The sequence below is a fragment of the Heloderma suspectum genome, chromosome 8, assembly GCF_057233095.1.
Source record: "Heloderma suspectum isolate Gila_16-S chromosome 8, 16-S_ref, whole genome shotgun sequence".
In the NCBI taxonomy this organism is placed as follows: domain Eukaryota; kingdom Metazoa; phylum Chordata; class Lepidosauria; order Squamata; family Helodermatidae; genus Heloderma; species Heloderma suspectum.
In genome coordinates this window covers 46,833,131-46,842,889 of record NC_139465.1, presented here as the reverse complement: position 1 = coordinate 46,842,889, position 9,759 = coordinate 46,833,131, and positions in this window count along the sequence as shown.

Sequence of the window (9,759 nt, the reverse complement as noted above, 5' to 3'; positions counted from 1 at the left end):
AACCTATTCCTGGAACACTCCCTGCTTCTATGGAACCGCAGGGCACAAATTTTGTATGCCAGCATGTCCCCCTCCTACCTTTGCTTGACCACCCTTCTTTTTATAGCCAAGAAAGGAAAAGGTCTGTATCAGATGTCTAACTTTTATGTAAATAAGCGACCACAAAAATAACCACAAACCAATCAAAAGTTGTGAGAGGTGTCAGCGGACTGGTTACAATTATAATAAGTGGCATATTTCTTAGTAAATAACAGTGTAAAAGAGCAGGCAAATGGGAAGCTCACCCCTTTTGAAGAAATAATTGCTTTGTTGTTCAGTCGTTAAGTCATGTCTGACTCTTCGTGACCCCACGGACCATAGCGTGCCAGGCGTTCCTGTCCTCCGCTCTCTCTCCGAGTGTGCTCAAGTTCATATTCATTGCATCGGTGATGCTATCTAGCCATCTCATCCTCTGACGTCCCCTTCTCCTTTTGCCTTCAATCTTTCCCAGCATCAGGGTCTTTTCCAGGGAGTTTTCACATTAGGTGGCCAAAATATTTGAGCTTCAGCTTCAGTATCTGTCCTTCCAATGAGCAGTCAGGGTTGATTTCCTTTAGGATTGACTGATCTGACCTCCTTGCAATCCAGGGGACTCGTAAGAATCTTCTCCAGCACCACAGTTCGAAAGCATCGATTCTTCGGCGCTCAGCCTTCCTTATAGTCCAGCTCTCACAGCCATACATTACTACTGGGAAAACCATAGCTTTGATTAGACGGACCTTTGTCGGCAAGGTGATGTCTCTGCTTCTTCTATGCTGTCTAGGTTGGCCATAGCTTTCTTCCCAAGGAGCAAGCGTCTTTGTCTGCGGTGATCTTGGAGCCCAAGAAAATAAAGTCTGTCACTGCTTCCATTTCTTCCCCTTCTATATGCCAGGAAGTGATAGGGCCAGATGCCATGATCTCAGTTGTTTTAATGTTGAGTTTCAAACCAGCTTTTGCACTCTCTGCTTTCACCCTTAACAAGAGGCTCTTGAGATCCTCTTCGCTTTCTGCCATTAGGGTGGTATCGTCTGCATATCTGAGGTTGTTGATAATTCTCCCGGCAATCTTAATTCCGACCTGTGATTCATCCAACCTGGCGTTTCTCATGATGTACTCTGCATATTAGTTAAATAAGCAGGGCGACAATATACAGCCTTGTCGTACTCCTTTCCCAATTTTGAACCAATCAGTTATTCCATGTCCGGTTCTTACTGTTGCTTCTTGACCCTCGTACAGGTTTCTCAGGAGACAGGTAAGGTGGTCTGGTACTCCCATCTCTTCAAGAATTGGCCACAGTTTGTTGTGATCCACACAATCAAAGGCTTTAGCATAGTCAATGAAGCAGAAACAGACGTCTTTCTGGAATTCTCTTGCTTTCTCCAGGATCCAGCGAATGTTGGTGATTTGATCTCTAGTTCCTCTGCCTCTTCGAAACCCCACCTGTACTTCCGGTAGTTCTCGGTTCACATGCTGCTGAAGCCTAGCTTGTAGGATTTTGAGCATCACCTTGCTGGCATGTGAAATGAGCGCAATTGTGCGGTAGTTTGAACACTCTTTGGCATTGCCCTTCTTTGGAATTGGAATGTAAACTGACCTTTTCCAGTCTTGTGGCCACTGTTGAGTGTTCCAAATTTGTTGGCATATTGAGTGCAGCACTTTAACAGCATCATCTTTTAGGATTTTCCTTAGCTCAGCTGGAATACTGTCATCTCCACTAGCTTTGTTGTTAGTAATGCTTCCTAAGGCCCACTTGACTTCACTCTCGAGGATGTCCGGCTCAAGTTCAGTGACCGCACTGTCATGGTTATTGGGGACATTCAGATCTTTCCTGTATAGTTCTTCTGTGTATTCTTTCCACCTCTTCTTAATCTCATCTGCTTCTGTTAGGTCCCTGCCTTTGTCCTTTATCATGCCCATCTTTGCACAAAACGTTCCCTTGAGATCTCCGATTTTCTTGAAAAGATCTCTAGTCTTTCCCATTCTATTGTTTTCCTTGATATCTTTGCATTGTTCATTTAAGAAGGCCTTCTTGTCTCTCCTTGCTATTCTCTGGAACTCTGCATTCAGTTAGGTATATCTCACCCTTTCTCCCTTTTTGTTTCCCTTCTTTCCTCAGCTACTTGTAAAGCCTCATCAGACAGCCACTTGGCTTTCTTGCATTTCTTTTTCTTTGGGATGGATTGAGTTGCTGCCTCCTGAACAATGTTACGGACCTCCGTCCATAGTTCCTCAGGCACTCTGTCTATCAGGTCTAATCCCTGAAATCTATTCCTCACCTCCACTGTATATTCATCAGGGATATCATTGAGGTCATACCTGAATGGTTTAGTGGTTTTACCTACGTTCTTCAATTTAAGCCGAAATTTTGCAGTAAGCTATATGAGCCACAGTCAGCTCCAGGTGTGGTTTTTACTAACTCTATGGAGCTTCTCCATCTTTGGCTGCAAAGTACATAATCAGTCTGATTTTGATATTGACCATCTGGTGATGTCCATGTGTAGGGTCGCCTCTTGTGCTGTTGGAAAAGAGTGTTTGCTATGATCAGCGTGTTCTCTTGGCAAAACTCTATTAGCCTTTGTCCGGCTTCATTTTGTACACCAAGGCCATGCTTGCCTGTTATCCCGGTGATTTCTTGACTTCCTACTTTAGCATTCCAATCCCCTATGATGAAGAGGACATCTTTTTTTGGTGTTAGTTCTAGAAGGTGTTGTAGGTCTTCATAGAACCGATAGACCTCAGCTTCTTCGGCCTCAGTGGTTGGGGCATAGACTTGAATTACTGTGATGTTGAATGGTTTGCCTTGGATTTGTACTGAGATCATTCTTATCGTTTTTGAGATTGTCCCCCAGTACTGCTTTTCCCACCTGTTTATTGACTATGAGTGCTACTCCATTTCTTCTCAGGGATTCTTGCCCACAGTAGTAGATATGATGGTCACCTGAATTAAATTTGCCCATGCTTGTCCATTTTAGTTCGCTGATTCCCAAGATGTCAATGTTCAATCTTGCCATCTCATGTTTGACCACCTCCAGTTTACCTTGATTCATTGATCTTACATTCCAGGTTCATAGAATCATAGAATAGTACGGTTGGAAGGGGCCTACAAGGCCATCGAGTCCAACCCCCTGCTCAATGCAGGAATCCAAGTCAGAGCATCCCTGACAGATGGCTGTCCAGCCTCGTCTTGAAGGCCTCCAGTGTGGGAGAGCCCACCACCTCCCCAGGTTATTGGTTCCATTGTCGTATTGCTCTTACAGTCGGGAAGTTTTTCCTGATGTTCAGCAGGAATCTGGCTTCCTGTAACTTGAGCCCATTATTCCGTGTCCTGCACTCTGGGATGATGGAGAAGAGATCCTGGCCTTCTTCTCGGTGACAACCTTTCAAGTACTTGAAGAGTGCTATCATATCTCCCCTCAGTCTTCTCTTCTCAAGGCTAAACATGCCCAGTTCTTTCAGGCTCTCTTCAAAGGGCTTTGTTTCCAGTCCCCTGATCATCTTTGTTGCCCTCCTCTGAACCCTCTCCAGTTTGTCTGCATCTTAAAGTGTGGTGCCCAGAACTGGACACAGTACTCCAGATGAGGCCTAACCAGTGCTGAGTAGAGGGGAACTAGTACTTCCCGGGATTTGGAAGCTATGCTTCTATTAATGCAGCCCAAAAGAGCATTGGCCTTTTTTGCAGCCACATCACATTGCTGCCTCATATTCAGCTTGTGATTGACAACAATTCCAAGATCCTTCTCGCTTGTAGTGTTGTTGAGCCACGTATCCCCCATCTTGTAACGGTGCATTTGGTTTCTTGTTCCTAGGTGCAGAACTTGACATTTATCCCTATTAAATGTCATTCTGTTGTTTTCTGCCCAGTGCTCCAGTCTATCCAGATCTCTTTGAACTTTGTTTCTGTCTTCCAAAGTATTAGCTATCCCGCCCAATTTGGCGTCATCTGCAAATTTGATCAGCATTCCCCGCACCTCCTCCTCCAAGTCATTAATACAAATGTTGAAGAGCACTGGGCCCAAGACTGAGCCCTGCGGTACCCCACTCGTTACCTCTCCCCAGTTTGAGAAGGTCTCATTGATAAGCACTCTTTGAGTCCGATTCTGTAGCCAACTGTGGATCCACTGGATCGTTGTTTCATCTAGCCCACTTTGAGCTAGTTTGTTCATCAGGATATCATGGGGCACTTTGTCGAAAGCTTTGCTGAAGTCGAGGTATATGATGTCTACAGCATTCCCACGGTCTACAAGGGAGATTACTTGATCAAAAAATGAGATCAGGTTTCTCTGGCAGGACTTGTTTTTGACAAATCCATGTTGGCTTCGAGTAATCACGGCATTGTTGTCAAGGTGCTTCCAGATGGATTGCTTTATGATCTGCTCCAGCATTTTCCCAGGGATTGATGTCAGACTGACTGGTCTGTAGTTCCCAGGTTCCTCCTTTTTACCCTTTTTGAAGATAGGGATGTTAGCCCTCGTCCAGTCATCTGGCATTTCCCCTGTCCTCCATGATTTCTCAAAGAGAATAGACAGCGGTTCTGAGAGTTCTTCTGCCAGTTCCTTTATTACTCTAGGATGCAGTTCATCTGGCCCTGGGGATTTGAACTCTGTCAAAGTCATTAGGTGTTCCTTGACCTGCCTATCGATCTCAAGCTGCAATCCTGCCCCTTCAGCCTGTACTTTGCCTTTGCCAGGGAGCTCCTAGACCCTCTTTTGGGAGAAGACTGAGCTAAAGTAGGAATTGAGCACCTCTGCCTTTTCTTTGTCATCTGTTATCGTTTTGCCATCCTTATTTAATAGCTGAACCACCATTTCTTTCCTCTGCCTTTTACTATGCACGTAGCTGAAGAAAGCCTTGTTGCTTTTAGCATCCCTCGCTAACCTCAGCTCATTCTCAGCTTTAGCCTTCCTGACGCCATCCCTGCAATTCTGTTCTATCTGCCTGTACTCTTCCTTTGTTACTTGGCCTTCCTTCCACTTCCTATATGTGTCCTTTTTTGTTTTCAGGTCATCCCTAAGCTTTTTGTGAAGCCACATTGGCTTCTTCTGTTGTCTTCCACCTTTTCTTCTTGTTGGAATCGTTTGTGATTGTGCCTTGAGAATTTCCTTTTTTAAAAGCTTCCACCCATCTTGAACTCCTTTTCTCGTTAGCGTCGCTTGCCATGGGACCTTACTGATCATTGTTCTGAGTTGATTAAAATCAGCTTTCGTAAAATCCAGGGTACGCGTTTGACTACACTCCGCTTTTGCTTCCCTTAGAACCAAGAACTCAAGTACAACATGGTCGCTTTCCCCCAGAGTTCCTGTAACTGCTACTTGATCCACTAAGTCATCTCTGTTGGTTAGGATCAAGTCAAGGATAGCTGATCCTCTAGTTCCTTCCTCTACTTTCTGTAGGAGGAAGTTATCCACCACACAAGTCAGGAATTTCCTGGAGGGGCCATGTTTTGCAGAATTTGTCTCCCAACAAATATCGGGGAAATTGAAGTCCCCCATTACTACTACATCATGCTTCCTTAAAACATTGGCTATTTGCTTTTCAAAAGTTTCATCCTTGGCTTCTCCTTGATTGGGTGGCCGGTAGTAGACTCCGACCACCAGGTTCCTTTTATTCTTTGCTCCATTTATTTCAACGCAGATGCTCTCGATGGGGCTACCAAGCTCCTCCTGTTTTTCTGTGCAGATATGTATTTTTCACATATAGTGCAACCCCACCTCCCCTTCTGTTCCCCCTGTTCTTTTTGAACAAGTTATATCCTTCAGTTGCTATATTCCAGTCATGAGAGTCATCCCACCAAGTCTCAGTTATACCTATCAGGTCATAATTTCCCTCTTGCATTAAGAGTTCAAGCTCGTTCTGTTTGTTTCCCATACTCTGGGCATTAGTATATAGACATCGAAGACCATGTGCTTCATAGTCCGGCTTTCTTCCTACATGTGTCTGAAGACATCTCTTAATCTGTCCTCCCGGGAGACAACATACCTGGCGAGTCCACGGGTCTTCGCGACATACTTGGGTCTTGATCCCACGCAGCAAGGAGTCTCCCACTACTACCACTCTTCTCTTCTTCTAGGCCTGGGTTTCATTGCCTCTGTTTGACTGACCTTCAGCCTCTTGCTCACTCTCATGCAGGTTCCCCTGTGATTCTTCCTCTGCAGGCTGTCCTCCAGTCTCATCCGCAAGTACCTGGAATTGGTTCCACAGCTCCACTGCTTCCACTGGTGCAGAGTGGCGTCTAGTTCTTCTCCTGTCACCCTTTTCCAAGGAGTATCCTCTACTCCATTTTTCTTCACCTCAGCATTTCCCACTGCCTCATCTTGCTGTTGCTCTTCAAGCTTCTGGTCTTCCCTTTGCTGCTGTAGTTCTCCCATTCTGTCCAAGAACTCTTCGTGTTCTCTTATTCCCCGGAGGGTCGACAGTCACCGCTCCAGTCCACTTACTTTTTCTTCCAGCAGCGTGATCAACTTGCACTTGTTGCAGGTGTAGGCCATGTTGTTCTCAGGCAAGAAAACAAACATTGCACACACCTTGCAGGTCACCACCACTGGAGAGTCTTGTCCTTCCATAGCCTCTTTTCCCTTTTTGTATCTAGCTTTGTGATTGTTCTAGACTAGCCTGTGCCTGCTCCTCTACTCAGTAGAGGTTAAAAGCATTATGGTTCCTAAACAATATTGCTCTTTACAGCATTGGACTTTCTTTTCACCACCAGACACATCCACAGCTGAGTGTCCTTTTGGCTTTGGCCCAGCCGCTTCACTCTTTCTGGCACTACTTGGAAATTCCCTCTGCTCTTCCCCAGTAGTATATTGGACACCTTCTGACCTGAGGGGCTCATCTTCCGGCGTCATCTCTTTTAGCCTTGTGATACGTTCCATGGGGTTTTCTTGGCAAGAATACTGGAGTGGGTTGCCATTTCCTTCTCCAGTGGACCACATTTTGTCAGAACTCTCCATGACCTGTCCGTCTTGGATGGCCCTGCACGGCATAGCTTATGGCTTCACTGAGTTACACAAGCCCCTTTGCCACAACAAGGCAGTGATCTATGAAGGGGAAATAATTGCTACAGGGTCTCAAAATTCTAAAGAATTGGTATCTGGCATTTATAGAATTGATAGGCCACACATGAAGTAATCCAGAAGGGTTAAAAATGGCCTGGTGTATGCCCTGGCCATGGGCTACCAAGATTTAGAGGTGCTGAGAAAGTGATAAGCCAGATCCAGGTTTACTTACAAGGACACTTTGAGTACTTCCAGCACACAGGCGTACCAATGGTTGGATCAGACGGCTTCTCTGAACAAAGTGCACAATGGGTTTTAGATCATACATGTTATCCAGGCATAGCAGTGAGGTAGTATGACAGGAACAAGAGTTAATTAGGGTTCATCAACAACTTTCCCAACATAGCCTAACATTGCTTAGTAACATATGTGGCAGAAGCAAGACTATCATAACATTCCCAGCACAGCCACTTGTAGCTTTAAGATAAACATAACTTCACTTCTCTGGCACATCCGAGACTCTGATAAGATAAACGTACCAGAGCTTGTTAGCATGGAATGGGCTGAGGTGGTCATAGAGACCTTTGACTCGTCTTACAAGCCAAGAGTCCCACCTGCAAGGGAAATGCCACTAATAATGAACCAAGGCAGAGCATTATGGATCTTGAAGCCTCTCTAAACTATTAGTTTGCTTACAGGCCTGGCGCCTTACACCTAGGGAAAAAATGCAGATATCAGAGGAAGAATGGGCTATAATACGGCACTGGAAACAGTTGCAATTAGTTTCAGCTCATGCAACGGAATCCATGTTCAATTTTATCCATAGATGGTATCTCGTGCCTGTTGAACTTTCACTAATGGGAGACACACACCAGATTGTTAGAGAGGATGTGGCATTAAAGGCACTTCTTTCCACATGTGGTGGTTGTACCTTCTTGCTGACACTTAATGGGAGAAAATTTTTAAAGAAATTTCAGCAGTCACTGAGCAACCAATGCCTAAAGACCTCCGAAGAGCCTTGTTAGGCACACAGGACAATGCAACACAAGGATCTCGTATTCTTACTGGTGGTGGCTTGGTTTTTGTGAGACATCGGAAAGTTAACACCAATTTCAGTGGACACCTGGTACCAAAAGGTCTGGAAAATTGCCAAAGCAGGGAAACTAACCCACCAGCTCAGACTTTATAAAGACCAAATGAGCCCAGACACAATTTTCATGGTTTGGTATCCCTTTATTTTATTCATAAGTAAATCAGAGAACAGGTGAACACCACCTGCGGCTTACACGCAGATCTGGAAAAACTGATTAACAGTGTAATTCTTATTGACAATTTGTATACACTGATAGTGCTGTGCATCTGTTGTTTGGTTTCTGTTTGCTGTCGTTGAAATCAGTATTGGAAGAATGAGAAAGACAGTGCTACACAGCATGTAAAATATGCTCTGCACATTTAAAGAAACATTTCTATACCGCCCCATAGCCGAAGCTCTCTGGGCAGTTTACAAAAGTCATAGAATCATAGAATAGTAGAATCATAGAACAGTAGAGTTGGAGGGGGCCTACAAGACCATCGAGTCCAACCCCCTGCTCAATGCAGGAATCCAAGTCAGAGCATCCGTGACAGATGGCTGTCCAGCCTCATCTTGAAGGCCTCCAGTGTGGGAGAGCCCACCGCCTCCCTAGGTCACTGGTTCCATTGTCGTATTGTTCTAACAGTCAGGTAGTTTTTCCTGATGTTCAGCTGGAATCCGGCTTCCTGGAACTTGAGCCCATTATTCCGTGTCCTGCACTCTGGGATGATTCAGAAGAGATGCTGGCCTTCCTCCCTGTGACAACCTTTCAAGGACTTCAAGGAGTCCTTGATATGATAGCACTCCTTTCAAGGAGTGCTATCATATCTCCCCTCAGTCTTCTCTTCTCAAGGCTAAACATGCCCAGTTCTTTCAGTCTCTCCTCATGGGACTTTCTTTCCAGTCCCTTGATCATCTTTGTTGCCCTCCTCTGAACCCTCCCCAGTTTGTCTGCATGCTTCTTCAAGTGTGGTGCCCAGAACTGGACACAGTACTCCAGATGAGGCCTAACCAGTGCTGAGTAGAGAGGGCTAGTACTTCCCGGGATTTGGAAGCTATGCTTCTATTAATGCAGCCCAAAATGGCATTTGCCTTTTTTGCAGCCACATCACATTGTTGTGATTCAGCTTGTGATCTACAAAATTCCAAGATCCTTCTCGCTTGGCGTGTTGTTGAGCCACGTATCCCCCATCTTGTAACTGTACATGTGGTTTCTTTTTCCTAGGTGCAGAACTTGGCATTTATCCCTATTGTCATTCTGTTTTCTGCCCAGCGCTCCAGTCTATCCAGATCACTTTGAATTTTGTTTCTGTCTTCCAGAGTATTAGCTATCCCCCCCAATTTTGTGTCATTTGCACATCTGATCAGCATTCCCTGCACCTCTCCTCCAAGTCATTAATAAAAATGTTGAAGAGTGCTGGGCCCAGGACTGAGCCCTGCAGTACCCTGCTCGTTACCTCTCCCCAGTTGGAGAAGGTCCCATTGAGAAGCACTCTTCTGTAGCCAACTGTGGATCCACCTGATCGTTGTTTCATCTAGCCCACGTTGAGCTAGTTTGCTCATCAGGATATCCTGGGGCACTTTGTCGAAAGCTTTGCTGAAGTCGAGGTATATGATGTCTACAGCATTCCCACGGTCCACAAGGGAGGTTGCTTCATCCAAAAATGGGATCAG